Genomic DNA, 16,207 nt, shown 5'->3' with positions numbered 1-16,207 from the left:
ACTTTCTTAACAGTGCAGTGGCAACAGTTGGAAAATGGTGTGATTACAAGAACATATTATTGCAGCGCATGGCTCATTCCTACGTAATACCTATACACAAACCAAAACTGTTGGTTTTGTCAATGCCTGTTTAACAGGACTTCAGGGCAAAAACAGAGATGTGTGTTGCAGCAGCATTTGCAGATGTGATTAAGTCATTAACGTTCGGAAGACTGCTTAGAAAAAACAGACAGATCAATATTTATGTTACTGCCTAATAGAGGTACTTTAAAGAGATCCCAGGAGGGTGGCCGGTTCTGGGTGGGATTGGCCGTACGGATTATGGAGGCATTAGTAGTCAGTGGGTGGGAAAATAACCAAATAACACCCACAAGCTGTGTACCTCCTCACTTGTGATTTCCTTCTGATCTCCACTGCAATAGCTTTGACTTATAGGGTGCACTTAAGGGTCAACTAATATCTGCAAGTCTTATGTTGGCTGACTAAGCCCTTCATCTTTTCGAGTACCATTAAATTGGGTACGAACACCAATTATTACAGCACTTAGAAGCAGGAGGAATCTGCTTTGAAATGCTAGGAAGCTTATTATTCTGGTCTTTGTGTCTCCCAATAAGCCACTGTTACTGGAGGCTTCCGAGTTGCAGTCAGCATAACACATAGTGATGCCTCTATACACACAGTGCAGTCCCATCTGCAGTATTGTGTTTGCCACCAGAGACCAACTCTTCAGAACGTTATAGACAGCTCCCAGGCACTACATAGAAAAATATTGCAACGTTAAAACCACTGTCTGAAAACTCAAGAATGAATGAGAGAAAAGAGGTATTACAGAGAGAATAATTGTTTTAAATGATGCACCCAAACTGAAGGAATCGCTTTTTAAAGAGCAACAGCACTCCGTCATATGTTATGGCATTTGTATAGTGCCTAATGTCAAAGCGCTGTGCGTGAGCGCCCTTGGATGACCAAAGTCTGAGGTATGAGAATTGAAAAGAGAATTTTAGAATGCGTTTGTGCATTTTAGCCAGTTCTAAGATAGGTAGAGGTGGCAAAGTCCCCTGCTAGTGACCCATGAGGATCTGACTAGTGGATGGGTGCTGCGATAGGCTGTCGGTAGAGTATGCATGTCCAGGAGACTGATTATGTGCCCAGGTGAACTGAATTGTTCTCGTCGGATTCAGCTGCATTCTGGTGGCCGAGGTGATGTGTGTTATGAGGTTGAGTAGTGCATTATTGCAGATGTATGCAGTATATGGATGTATTACATTGAGACAAAGTGCTATACGTACCAGAGAGTTCTGGTCGATTTAGGGAGGGAGAAGGAGACTGAGTGGTGGAGATTGATTAGTGCAGCACAACCTTCTGTGGTTCTTTTGCGATCATCCCAGATGAATACTAGGCATAATTCAGTTTTTCGTAGGGGTCTGAAGCCGATTGTGCACGGTCGAGGAGGAGGTTGGATTCTGTAGAAGGGCATCACTGGGTTTAGACTGTTCGGTCGATCAGCTTAGCTATGAATAGTTTGAGATAGGTCTGTAGTTGGTTGGTAGAAAGGTGTTGAGGGAAGCTTTTTTGAGCTGTTGTTTGATGTACGAGGTCTTGAATTTGGCTGGGAAGGTGCAAGATGAGTTAATAATGGATCTTGCAATGTTGCCGGCATATTTTGAGGATAAGATTTTTTTGAGAAGAGAAGGGCGTCAGGGATCTGTGAGGGATGGCTGTTAGCTGCTAGCTTTAGAAACTCTGGGTGGGAGATGGGAGGGGGAAGAAGAGAAGAGCGCACAGGTGTAGGGCAGGTGTGAGAGCCCGTACGTGGATGCAGAGTGGTGGGGCTTGAGTAATGCCATTTTGCTATTTTAATGCCATTGTTGAGGTGACTTTCCAGGGCTTTGGTGTGGAAGTGGTGAGAGAGAGAGAGTCGTAGTGCTTGGGTGTGGGATGGGGAGGAGGAGGTGCCAAGGAGGGGTCCTGCATTTGGGGGATAATCTTGTGGGGATCCCGATAAGTGTTTGGGGCGTTGGTGATTCTATTCCAGTGAAAGGATTTTTTGGCCTTGCGTATTTCTGCTCTGTAGGCTTTGAGCTGCTGGGCGTAAGATGTTCTATTCTGCGGCGATGGATCTGCTCGCCATTTGCGTTCAAGGATGGGTTTTGGGTTGGGTTCTGAGGGATTTGAGAGCTGAGGTGAACCATCTGGGGGAGAGGCCCTGTCTGTTGGAGATGGGTGAGATGTGGGTGAGTAGGCTGAGATCTTTTTAGAGCCATTGGCCAAGATGGCTCATGGAGAGCTGACCCAACTTGAGTGGAAGGAAAGGTAGAGAAGCAAGCCAGGAATCCGTCAAGTCCTGGGTTACTTTGACCTTGTTCCATAGAGGGAAGTGGGTGGGGGTGGAGGGCATCTCGGGAAGGAGGGTTTATGGTCGAGATTGCTGCATGAGGGTGTAGTGACCGGAAAGTTATTAGGTGAGAGGTTTGTAGGGGTGGGCCTATGGTCTCCATTCTGAGGAGTGCTGAAGTGTGTGTGTGTGTGTGTGTGTGTGTGTGTGTGTGTGTGTGTGTGTGTGTGTGTGTGTGTGTGTGTGTGTGTAGAGGAGCAGGGGGAGTGGTGTCTGTTGTGAGTGCAATGTGCGTTTGGTAGGTTGAAGAGAGATTTCACTGGGTTGGGTGGCTTAGGGGTCGACATAAGGGTGTATGTGAGGGGGAATGTCATGGGTCTGGAAGAGATCGGGTGAGGATTGCAGCAAGGACTGCATCCAGGTAGTTTTTTTTAGGAGATTCTGGGGGCATGACTAGTGTGTGAGGTTTGGAGGGGTGGCTAGGATTGCACGGTCAGATTTTAGGGATGTAAAGAAAGGGTCAAGGGGGTGTTGATGAGACAGGGGAATTTGAGAGGGGGTGGAGGTAGGGAGGGTGGGAGGCAGAGGGGTCTCTTTGAGGGCAGGGCAAAGTGCATGGGGCATGGGAAACTCTGGTGGGAGGCTTGAGTGGATGAGGTGTGAGGTTGTTCTGGAGAGGATGTGTTCTCTTGGGGAGGCAGATAGAGGAGGGAGAGTTGGTATGTAGGAGTTGGGTTTGGATGACCGAGTGGAGGAGTTTCTGGTGCGCCAGAGCGCACCTCTGACTTTGAAGCTGATGGGCATGACGGGGGAAACTTCAGCATTGGCCCCAAGCAAGGGAGGTCTAAGAGTGTGGGATCAGTGCTGAGAGCCACCGCAATGAAATGGGAGGTCTGCAATAACTGGATGAGAGTGCAGTTGAATCTGTTATGGGCAGTACTGTGTAGGTGGTGCATTGAGGTGGAATAGGGCAGGAATGTGATTTTGAGAGATCCGTGCCTTATCCTGCTGAAACAAAATGCAAACCTACAACACTGCCCCTATTGAAAAAGATGCATGGTAGTGGCACAAAACAGCAGCTTGATCCAAATACAAGACTACAACACTATTCCTGTGGAAAAAGTTGCAGGGTAGTGGTACAAAACAGCAGCTAGATTCAAATGCAAGCCTACAGCAGTACTAAAGAACTAAAGATGTCGATTCCTACCTAATTGTTGCAGCAGATGGGGCAGGGGCTGGTGCAAACAGACAAACTGGTGATGGAAGGTGCCAGGAAGATGCCTTTTGCCTGAGGCCTTAGCCAACTGCCTGGGCAAGGCTGCCTTGGGGGAGCTCTTTATAAGGTCGAGGTAACGGGAGTAAGCCTTTAGGGTCACGACTAAGGGGAGTTCCTCTCGTCCAGGCTGGTTATCCAGGTCAGCTGACTCATGCGGATTAACCAATCCAAGAATGGAGCGGGTAGGAGGATGTAGGAGGCAAGGTTGGAGGGGAGGGGAGGGGAGCGGAGAGGAGGCTAGACCTGGTGCCGAGGAGCAGGAAGTGGGCACGGGTGGAGATTCTCAAGGTGAGAGCCATGGGTGATAAAAGGGCCAAGGCCCAGACAAAGCATCAGGAAACCAATTTACCATTCCCTGCAGCAGTGGCAGAGGGGAATGCTAAAAAAGCAAGTAATTACCTTTTTATTGTGTTTGTAGTTTAGTCCCTGTTATCTGTCTCAGAATTGTGTGCACTGCCTGGTGCTTGGGTAATTTGATTGGAAAGGAGAGGGGGTGGGTGGTTTTGAGGATAGGAAGTCAGGAAATTAATTTTGGATTTCCTAGTCGGAATGATCAAAATCCAAATAATCTCAAAGTTCACCCCACTGTGAGGGGTCAGAAATGAGAGGTGGACACAAGTTGTCTTGTTTTCAACATTAGTCAATTTTATTAAAAGAAAGACTGACTCAAAGCCACTCGCCCCAACCATAGCCACCCTGGCCCTCCTGACCTGCGCCCTCATCAACGCTCGTTCTTTACCTCAACATGCGCTAGACATGAACAACCTGATTATCGCACACAACCTAGATGCCTTAGCCATCTCCCAAACCTGGTTTCAAGATACCTGCAGCCCTGCCCCATCTCTACCCATACCCTCAAGGTACACTATCTTCCAGAACTATAGAACCTCCACCAGAGGAGGTGGTGTCGCCCTGATAGCAAGAGAATCCCTTCCCCCTCAAACTGCAACTCAACTAGAGATGGCAACACAACTTGCTCTCACTCAAACTCTCCCCATCACCCATATGCATACTCACATTTCACCTCAGCCACTGCCCACCCAGCCCCCTCTACAACTTTGAGTCAAACCTGCTTCATGTTCTCCAGGAAAACTTAAAAGCCTCCTCAAATATCATCCTGTTAGGAGACCTTAACTTGGGCGAACACGACCCCAACGACTGACAAGCAACATCGCTAGGGCATTTGCCCTAGACACCTTAGTCTTCTGCCAGCGCACCACCAATCCCATCCACAGGAAAGGATGCACTCTAGACTGGATTGCGGACCATAACTGTGAGGTCTCTACCACTGCCATCACACCCTGTCCTTGGTCAGACCACCATATCATCTGATTCTCCATCCCACAGCCCTCTAAACCCAAATCTACACTCAACCCCTTAGACCCAACTACAACACAAAGCTCACGGAAGCTCACTAGAGACCACATCCTACCCCTGCTCAACACCGCTGGCCTACAGCCCCCATTTGATTCCCCCGACACCTTAGTGGATACTTACTCTGCAACCCTATCCAAAGGTATGAACACCATAGCCCCCCTCGTTCCACACAAATCCAAAACAGACAGACATTCCAACTCCTGGTTTAATGATAATGATAATGGTGCGTTATTTATACAGCGCCTTAATCCAAAGCGCTTTACAGAGCACATATTTACATACAATATCAGCCAACCGAAGTTGGTACTCATTTATCGACCTCGGAAGGATGAAAGGCTGAATTGGCCTTGCTGGAATTCAAACCTGCGACCTGCAGATCACGCTCAGATCGCAGCAGCGAGCGCTCAACCCGCAGAGCTATCCTCCTACCTTCTGGTACTACGGAACCAGAAACAGCCCAGCTAGCTCGGCTGAGGGATCCCTCCAACACTCTGAAAAGTGAGTTCACCAAACTATCCAAACAGTACAAATCCGCCACAATCGCAGCCCTCCCATGCACTTAATGTCACTGGGCCTAGTAAGATCGCTGTTTTGTTCTCGTCTGTTCCCCTCCCTTGCCTTGTCTCGCTCTGAAACACTTGTGTACGAGCGCGATAGAAATAAAATATCAATAAATCAAATTCCTTCAACTCTAGAATCAACAATGCCAACTCCAGTGGAAAATAAATCTTTACTATTTTCAGAGAACTAGAATCGCCCGCCCCATCACCCACGACCATCTCTAAAGATGTCACTTGGTGTTCAGACATCCAAGCAGCACTACTTGGCAAAAGTTGACACCTTGAACTTGAAAATCATTGCGCAACAGGCAAAACCCAATAATGACCCCACAGCCCTAAGCAACAGCTGCATTCTGCCCCCACAACTCCCTCCACTAATCAATTCTTCTTCAGAGACCTCTCTGAAAGTGAAGGACTAAAACTGATCAGCAGTTTGAAACCTTCAAAATGCAAAGGCGATATATGCCCTGCATCTCTAATCAAAGACTGTGCCGACATGCTAGCCCCTTTCATCACAGCCTTCATAAAGGCATCCTTTGCCAAAAGTACCGTTCCAGCTAGCCTCAAAGAAGCTTGGGTCCTCCCTCTCCTGAAAAAAATTTCTATCGACCCAGCCATCCCATCAAACTACAGGCCAATCACCACCATCCCCATCCTACTAAAAATCTTGGACTGTGCAGCCTACCTGCAAGTCCAACAGTTCCTGGAGGATAACAAAATCCAACAGATTCGTCAATCTTGCTTCTGCCCAGGGCACAGTACTGAATCTGCCCTCCTCGACTTGAAAACTTTCACCAGTTCTTTCTACAATGTTTACTTTCTTTCAAGTATAACGCATTTGCACTCCTACACTGTTCATACTTCATTGACTTAAGATATTACTTGTTCCAACTTTCCCCGTATTGACAACCCATATATGGGGGTTTGTTCAAGTTCTGTCTGTCAACTTTTTCAATAGTGTCTCTTGGCTTATGGCAATGCGTGTTCCATGTTTCCCCAAATTGAAATCCCATAGAAGGAGATTTGTACCACTTTTGCCCTTCCATTGTACTTGTTCGGTATTCAAAATAATTACCAAAATGTTCATAAGCTTGTTGGCACATCCTGGGGCCCCCAACTTCTCTGGGTTGACTCACCGGTGTAACGTGCAGCCGCAGTGAAGTTTACTGGTAGGCAGGCTTGCCCTGTCAGTCAGACTCGTTCGGTTCCCACATCGGCTTTCCACCTACTCGCCGACAGAACCAAGGCAATCCCACAGGACTGCATCTTGTTCGATCTTGCGGCGGCTGTCTTTCTTCCAGGGCACTCGCTGTGCGTTTACCGGACTCTGGCTCCTCCAGTAGGGTACGCCCTCGGGCAGTTGCCTGTAAGCAGTTAACTCTTCTAGCACTGCTTGCCTCCGTGTGTCTGCTTCCTACTTTGGGGCCGCTTGCTGCATCGCTTTCTCTGCAGCTTTCTACTCCTCTGTTTGCTGCTGATCTTCAGGTTTAAATGTCCCTGCACAGCGGATTGTGAACCTGACAACTAGACTGCACGTTGAACTTGATGTTCCTTTCATTCCACATTGACTCCTTACACCTCTTCTTAGTCTCAGTACTTGAGGCTTTCTGGGACTTGAATTCCAAAGGAATTTTAAACCGTTTTAAGTTGTATTGCTGGACATCTTTGTTTAAATAACAACCATCATAAACAGGAGTTTTAGGGTAACTATGTAGACATGAAGGCTAAATATTATTTTGTCTGGAATGTTTGACAAAAGGGGGTTTTAGAGTTTTACCACTAAAGGGTTCTGAATGACAACATGCCATCATTGATTTTCTCAAACGTTATCGAACCAATATATGTTATTTGATATTTGTATAGCGCCTACTGCCATTGTTATGCTTCGAAGCGCTGTGGTGTTGACAAATCTTTGGGATGACCATACTCTGAAAATAAGAACATTACACTGAATGTGAAAAGTCATTAGAATTAGGTGACTTTCATTACTAGCAGAGAGGCCTAGTTTAAAAGATTATAAAAATCATGCAGCGCAATTTGTTCAGGTGCAGAGATGACTGCCATGGCAGTGACTGACAACTGGACTGATCTACAACTTGAGGGGGGTGCAGGCTGGGCTCATGCTTCCCTGATACACACTACTAAACCAACATGTACACTGTTTTCACAGTATATATAAATATGCATGTAGAGATTTCCTACATTTTAGTAGCATATATTGCCACATATATAACTGGTTACCTACTATTCAACTCACCCAGTGTTGGCAGAAGTTCTGATTTTTCACCAAGGAAAGGCCGTTTTGCTGGTTGATGGGATGAGAATCCCAAAAGACCAGGTCTTTTAGAAAGTGGTGCAGCAAGCAGTGGTGGTGGTTTTCCTTTAGGACCTCCAATCTCTGGTACTGGAAGAAGACTTACTGGCCTATCACCCAGCAAAGAAGGTTTAACCTGAGAAAGGGGTGCAAGAGAACATGTTATGAGGCTGAAAGCGCAGGACTTATGTTAGGAATAATGATGGGTCCTGGTCATTTTACCGCCTCATTCTTGTCTCTGTTGACTCAGCTGGTCCCTCTCTTCCAGAGCACAACTACTTGAATCAAATTGGGGGACTCTTAACATATTTCACTTCCCATGACCTCCTCCCACTGCGTATGTTAAGGTGAAACATGCACATTTCATTCAAATTGTCTTTTCTGACTAAAGAAAGTACACACGACAAATACATATTTGCCTTTTAGAAGCATACTCGTGAACACGTGAAAAGGTAGCTAGAGAAAAGAGATTTTTCAATGACGTTTCTGGCAAAGTAGAAAAGGTGCACACTTATTAAACCTAAACATCTGTATCAAAACTTTCTCTGCAGAAAGAAATATTGAGGAGACGTTTTACACACTTTCATGTGATCTAATGGTTAAAATGGTTAAGTGGGTACGACATTCATTCATCACCCGTTTTTTTTTTTTTTTTTTTTTGCTGCCGATTTTTATTTTTGCCGCAGGACCCAATGAAAGATAGGGGAGGTAAAGGGTTATAAGGACTTAGGGGCATTGGGGACTAGGTTGTAAATAGCTGGGAAGGTGGGTTTTGGTGGGGATAACCACACCCCACCCCCAAAAAAACATTTGAGGATTTTTTTGTAGCAAAAAATTGCCGGCAATGACCGAGAACTGTGAAGTGCCTGGTCTTGAGTCCTTGAACCGCGTTTGAATCCTACTCTCAGCACTGTTTGTAGTAGATTGAACACACTAAACTAATAGTTCAAATGGCCAGCAAACTATATATTTTTTGAATGCCTCAAAATTCACCTGGGAGATGCCGGAAAAAAGTGGGAGGATGCCATCCCCCAGCATGTACCCGCAACTTTTATGTTATTCCTTATTTATACTGTGCCCATCAACACTGTAGTGGTCTTATGACACCTGACATTGCCTTAGAGGTGGTGCATTGTGACCCTGCCAGGGTGTTCTGGGATCTTGGTCTGTGATAATAAAAGCTGGGTAAGGGGAGAGGTCATAGGAAAGGGGGATTGACCAGAGGATGAACACATTATTGGGAGAAAAACGCATGAGGTGATGAGTGTACATGGTTGTGGTGGCGGGGTGCATGTTTCTGTAAAATACGGGTGGGAGAAAATGTCAGCAGTGCAGCCCATTTCACAAGCAAGGCTTAACTTTGATGGTAGTATCTAAACCAGACGATATCTTACATTAAATATGATTGGTGTGTGGTTGCGTTATGGTCTTGAGGTACTGAAGCGTGCCCCAGTTGTGTGGAGGCTTTCACCAATTTAGTTTGTAAGACACTCTCTGTGTAAGGAGGAGACCTGAGTATGCCAAGCTAGCCAAGAGATGTGTCAGAGTCAAGAGTTGGATGCATAAAGATGAATGCGTGGGGTAATAAAGAGGGGAGTGGAAGAGGCAAGACTATGAACTTGACTCAAATAATGCTATGTTCCTAAGCTGTGACCGCAGTATGATTCAACCTTAACTTTAAGGTGGACGATCTCTATAGGGAAGGATTGTAATGTCCTGGTAATGCAGGATTGCCTTAAGGTCTGAGAGTTTACTTTCCTCCTGAGGGGTAGAGAAGATTGACTGTAGAAATGAATTGAAGAGTCAACCCTTTGGGGGAAGGTATGGTATAGTGGTGAATTGTCATGGTGGTGCATAAATGACATGCATTTAAATTCATAGATGGAGTAATCATTGTATCTCTGACTAATTCCCTCTTCCACTTTCTGACATTTCTTTCAAAGGGTACCTTAAAACTCTTATTTTGTGACTGGTGGTTTTAGATTCTGACAGCATTCAACCTCCAAAATCCTCAAATAGTGTGGTTATTGGCCGTGTGAAAGATGAGCAGACTTGTCACAAGTATAAGCAAAACGTATTGTTTGATATCGGCATAGCTCTGCTGTCTAAAGCCTGAGCAGTTAAAGTACACCATATGCAATTTAGGGGAATAGTTCTATTGTCTGAAGTCAGACCAATCCTAAAAACTACGGTAGCAATGATAGCACCAGAGTATATGAGAGGGCATGTAATCATAAATCGATAGACATTCAGCTAGGTTTGTCATTTATTCCTGTTGAAAGATGGGGATCGATGCAGTGCTTTAAGTGGGGTAAGAAATTGAGGGGAGGGCCCTCATTTGAGGGCGTTACCTAATCATTGATTGGCGTGGTCTAAAGACGAACATGTAAAACTGGTCTGGCCTACATCACTAAGTGCATATTGTGTAACAGACTGCTTGCTACATGCCTTAAAGTATAACAAATCAAAGCTGAAGGTCATTATTTATTTATTGGACCCTTAACTGGGCCGTTGACAAAAGGATAGGTGTTGAGGTACATTAGCAGGTGCATTTAAATTTGTAAACAATTAATTGACAATTTCCCAGAACCCCACACAATAATCTTCAAGGGAGTCCTTTTTGCATGAGGTTGCTCACAGTGCCTTTCCTCAGCTGTTCGTCTCCCTTTTGCCTGCCAGCTTTTCACTAAGGACAATGGCTTAAAGGCTTTTACTGGAGGGCCGTTAAGTTTCAGCCATAAACATGGGGAAATGGTGGCCACATGGAGGGATGCTCGGCTTGGCGAAGCGAATAAATTAATGGCGCTGAAGCCCATTTTGCAATCCGCATTACTAGCCGTGCAACGTTTCCATGCAAGCAACCAAAGCCCTAAATGCTTCAGGTCACCTTTTGCCACCAAAGTCCTTAAAATCCCTGAAGGCATGGATGGTGTCTCTGATTGGGAGCTGAAGTTTTGTACATTCACTCCTCCCAGCCCACTCCACTCCCCGTAGCCCATCTATGGGTAGTGGTATAGCACATTGGGTTTCGCCATTGGACAGGCAGACGAAACTTGGCAGATTTGTTATTTTTATGTGAGGATGTGAGATCTTAATGCCTAATGAGTCTCAGACCATTACTAACATGGCTGTCGAATGTGCTTGTCCATGCATATTTCACAAGACTGCCCCTGCGTGGTAGCAGTGTGCGGTATAAATCAACATAACATACATAACAATGTTTTATTACTCTAACATTTGCTTCACCGGGTGTCGACTAAATCATCCAAATAGCCAACACTCCCATGGCTGATAAAAGCTGTGCGTTTGAGGGGGCGCTGTTGCGCACAAGAAGAAATGGATGCTCTCGTGTGAGCTCCGGTGACCTCCTGGGCCGCAATCCCGTTCTACCCGCCCAACAGACTTGGATTTGACTGAAATCAGAAGGGAACGTGCAGTAATACCAGCAGAACACGCATGTGAAGTTTGGGTTTGATCGGCTGAGAAACACTGAAGATGTGGCGAGGAAACGCTCCTACGCACAGAGGGAAGTAGCCCCGAAGAGCGCCGTGGGGTGGTGGGAGGAGTCCAGCCCTGGAACAACGTGAGTGCCGGGGACGGGCACTGAGCCCAGCTGAGCTTGCGAAGTTGTGGGCACTCCGATAGCCGTCGAGCAACCGCTGACTCCAGCTGCTGGCCCGCTGTGACTGGAAGGGACGATGCCTGAGGATCGCTGGGCCCGGTGCCGCTCAGGTAGGAGAGGAAAAGCACACAACATCGGGGCCACCATGAGCGGCTACCCGCCCCTTGGGCGCTCGGACCGCAGACTTGGGCGGTCGGTGGGGCCCAGGGGGGTGAAGCGGAGGAAGCTTGGGAGCCCCAAGCAGTTGAAGACACAAGAGAGCCGGTGGGGAGCGGAGGGACACTCCCCGCCCCCCCCCCCCGGTGGGAAAAATAAAATAAAAATATAATAGGAGCGGGGCGCGGGCTCATGGGACGACCCGCCACACTGTCGGCTTGCGGGCCTAATTCCGCTGGGCCTGGGCCTTTGCCCTGAACTGCCGCCTGGTGGCGGCTCCCCAGGTGCACAGCGCTGCCTCAGAAAAACACATCACGGAATTATAGCCTAGCCCTGCGGGAGGGAACCACAGAGGCATCACGACTACAAACACCCCCTAACGTACAACCCCCAGAGGTAACAGAACCAACAGATTGTGGGTGTCGCCAGAAATAAACAGGGGATGCAAATGAAGTCAATGGGACCCTCCTCACTGGAGTAAAGAAACCTGTATATAAACAATTGAGGTGCCTGTAGAGTATAGCCTCCAAGTTAAACAGCAAGTGGAGCACGGGAGCAGCGACCCTATAAGTCTAAAAAAAAAAAAAAAAAAATATGACTCGGATGCACATCGATACCTACCACTAGCTGTAGATACAAACCTCATCACAGCTGTGCAGGCTGGGAAGCCTTCCCAGGAGCAAAAAAGGCATGCAGAAGCACTACCCCAAGCATAACAAACCTATTCCCCCCCCTCGAATTTGCAAGAACAAGCCCACTCCTCGTAAACATCAAGCTAACCCCTTGGAACTTTAAGTGCCCTCAGTAATCACAGGAAAAGACACAAGGCTGGCAACAGGAGGGGGGCAACAGATAGCAGAACTAAAGAATAAACTGAGCAGACACGGGAAGGCATGCATAACCACCGGAGGCTATGGTTCAAATGCCTCTGTGAGATCTGTATAAAACACCACTATACGCCCACCAGGTGCAGAAACCACACAGAGGAAGACTGCTGGGCCCGATGCGGGCAAATTATTCTCAGAAAAAACGATGCCCAAGATATTCAGTCCCAAGGAAGGGAAAGGAGCCATAGAAAAATATACGACAACAACAAGGAAGAAACCAGAACTCTTGATGTCTACGGAGGTACCCCCACAGGAACAACCAGCTGCCCCACTACCAATGATGGTCCCCCAGGCAGTCTTTCAGGCCATGCAACAGCGTTTCTCCGCCCTCAATGAAAAACTAGATGGGATAACGGCAAATGTCGCCTTCATTAAAACGCAACTAGATAAAACTACATCGCGCATCACGGAGGCGGGGACGAGAATCTCGGGCACAGAAGATGCATTAGAGGCCTTAAAGACCACAGTGTCCACAATGGCAATAGAGCTGGGGACAATGAAAACCAAATGCAAGGATTTAGAGGCTAGATCCCGGCGGAACAACAACCGCATATTCGTAGTGCCGGAAGAGGCACTGAAGGGGTCAATGGAAAAGGCAGTGGAAGACCTTTTGCGCAATCTCCTGGGAGATCCCGGATGGTTGGCAATGTTCATTGTGGAGCGAGCACATGGGTCGCTTGCCCCAAAAGGCAAAACCTGGTGCATACCTTAGACCAATCATAGCCCGAATGATAAACTACAGGGACGGAGACCTAATACTGAGAACTGCCAGAGAAAAGCAAGAACTAAGATGGGAAGCCAACACCATACATATCTTCCCGGACTTCACACTGGGGGTGCAACAAGAAAGACTCCTCTTCACCGGGGTTAAGAAACGGCTGCGTGAAAGACATGTCCAGTACGCTATGCTATACCCGGCGAGGCTAAAAATACAACATCAGAACAAAACATACTTCTTTACGTTCCCTGAAGAGGCAGCGAACTTCGTAACACATATTCCCAGCACAGGGCGGGCAGCCCAGAAGTGAACAAGACTCTTAAATCCCTGAAAGCACAAACGGCAGGCACGTTCAGGTTGAATAATGGACTTGGAAAAATGTAGGCCCCCACCAGGTGGGCCCCACAGGGGGTGAATACAAGCCACCTTGCATATCATGTTGATGAGCTTAAACCCACATGTGTTGACACGAGTTTTAGTAACAGCATAAGTAACTGGACACACTGTACATGACTATATCCGGAGTTGGCACAGGATGTCGCTACAGTCTCCCCTGTAGCAGGTGCACATGAAGTTAATGAGGGGGGGAGGGGATCAATGGACATAGTTGAAGTTCGGGAAACTATGAGGGTGGGGGGAGGGGACAGGTTGAGATTGTTGGGGTTCTGTTACGTAAAGAAAGGTTTCAAAACAAAAAGCACACAGGTACTAAGCACCACTGTTGGCAAGTACACAACAATAATAGAATGCGATCTATATGATTTCATCCACTTTGTTTGGAATGTTCGTGGTCTAGGATCCCAAATCAAGAAAAGGAAGATACTAGCCTATATAAACAGGCAGACCCCTAAAATAATCTACCTTCAAGAAACACACGTAGGACCTCAGCAGGATCGACACCTTGTCCCTAGCTGTGGATCGCATCAATATTACACAACATACTCCAAAAGGGCAAGGGGGGTGGCGATTCTTATACACAAAACTCTGCCTTTTACCTACCTTACTCACGAATGTGACCCCGGGGGAAGATATGTGTTGCTCCATGGCACACTATTTGACAAGGGAGCTGGTCCTACTTAACATATACGGTCCAAATATTGATGACCCCGATTTCTTTTCTGCATTATTTGAAAAACTAGCGAGCTACCCCACGGCCTACTTGGTATGCGGTGGAGATTTCAACACCATCCTAGATGTGCACTTAGATCGTACATCGACACAACCCAGAACACTCACCAAGGCAGCAAAGCAGATACTCCTACACATGACTGGCCTAAACCTAAAAGGTGCATGGAGGGCTCTGAATCCTTCAAAAAGAGAATACACATATTACTCCACGGTCCACGCCATGCACTCGAGAATAGACCTATGGTTGGTGGCCAGCGAGGCATTGAGCTGGGTCACTGGCACCCATATCTATCCCAGAACATATTCTGATCACTCACCAATACAGCTAACATTACGAATCCCTGACAGTACAGTGAACAGGCCACCTTGGAAATTTAAACCAGTGGCCCTACAAGATTTGATTTACAGAACGACAATGGCCCAGCAGATACAAGATTATTTTGACATCAATGAGGACTCTGTGTCCAGTCAGGCAATATTGTGGCAGGCATTTAAGGTCTGTATAAGAGGTAATTCAATATCCGGTGAATGCAGAGTCCTCAAGGGTATCCGTGGTAGTTTGACACGCCTAGAGGCACAAATAGCCTCTTTACAATCTCAATACACACATTCCCCATCATCACAGCTAAGGTCTGAGATTAAAATTAAGCTAGATGAATATAAGGAAGCGGCGGATCGTGAGATCCGTTACTTTGATAGACCGGCGGCAGCACGTCGATATGGGCAGAGTGAACGTCCAGGGAGACTGTTGCCCAGAATGGTGCGGGGTGAATGGGGCTTGTCAACTATACCATGCATAAAATTAACAGATGCTACAGTCACAACGGAGAATAGTAAGGTGAAGGAAACATTCTATGAATTCTATAAAAAGTTGTACTCCCCTCAGTGTACTACCAACGACGAGGAACTAGGTCAATACCTCTCCCAAATACCAACAACATTGTTAGCTGGCCCCACTAGAGAATCTCTAGAAAGACCAATCACTGAGGCTGAGATAGCAGAGGCAATTAAAACACTCCCTAATGGGAAAGCTCCAGGTACAGACGGTCTCGTGGCGGAATTTTATAAAGAGTTCCGTCAGCTGTTGGTCCCCAGAATACATGCAGTGTGGGTGGAAGCTTTAAACAAAGGGGAGCTGCCTGAAACCACTAGGGAGGCAGTAATCACGCTATTGCTTAAGCCAGGAAAACCCCCAGAAGAATGCGGCTCGTACAGGCCGCTGTCCCCAATAAACACGGACGCGAAGATCTTCGCAAATATATTGGCAATTCTTTTAACTCCATTGATGCCCTACATGGTCCACGAGGCCCAGGTTGGGTTCATTGTAGGTAGGCCCACAGCAACGAACATAAGGCGGTGCCACAAAATTGTAGCGACTATACCCCCGAAACTCAAGGAGCAGCGGTTTCCCTCGATATGCAAAAAGCATTTGATCCAGTCTACTGGCCCTTTTTGTTTGGGGTAATACGAAATTATGGATTCGGACCCAATATCATTAAATGGATCCAAATATTATATGCACGCCCCTACGCCAAGATCAGAGTGAATGGCACTTTAACTGATATGCTTGACCTACTGGGGGGCACCCAGTGTTGGCACCGCTACTATTCGTTCTAGTGATAGAGCCCCTAGCAGACATTTTCAGGGCTCGCTACAGCTCACACGGACTGTGGCTTGAGGGTAAACTACAGTTAATAACACTATACGTGGATGATATTCTTTTGTATCTGCGGAACCCAGATCGTACATTGGGCAAAATACTGGCAGAAGTTAAGAAGTTCGGCGACTACTCCGGTCTAAGGCTCAATCCCAGCAAATCGGAGATATACCCATT

At 46.9% G+C, this 16,207-nt stretch overlaps 1 protein-coding gene across 1 annotated transcript in view; it reads left to right on the top strand.

Moving 5' to 3' along the window:
• SLC31A2 (solute carrier family 31 member 2) overlaps window positions 1-16,207 on the top strand; it is a 202,395-nt gene that overhangs the window by 108,924 nt on the left and 77,264 nt on the right. The gene's annotated exons all lie outside the window — the stretch shown is intronic.

The sequence above is a fragment of the Ambystoma mexicanum genome, chromosome 8 (genome assembly GCF_040938575.1).
Source record: "Ambystoma mexicanum isolate Mex_15411 chromosome 8, UKY_AmexF1_1, whole genome shotgun sequence".
NCBI classification, from domain to species: Eukaryota; Metazoa; Chordata; class Amphibia; order Caudata; family Ambystomatidae; genus Ambystoma; species Ambystoma mexicanum.
This window is presented reverse-complemented; position numbering and strand designations above follow the sequence as displayed.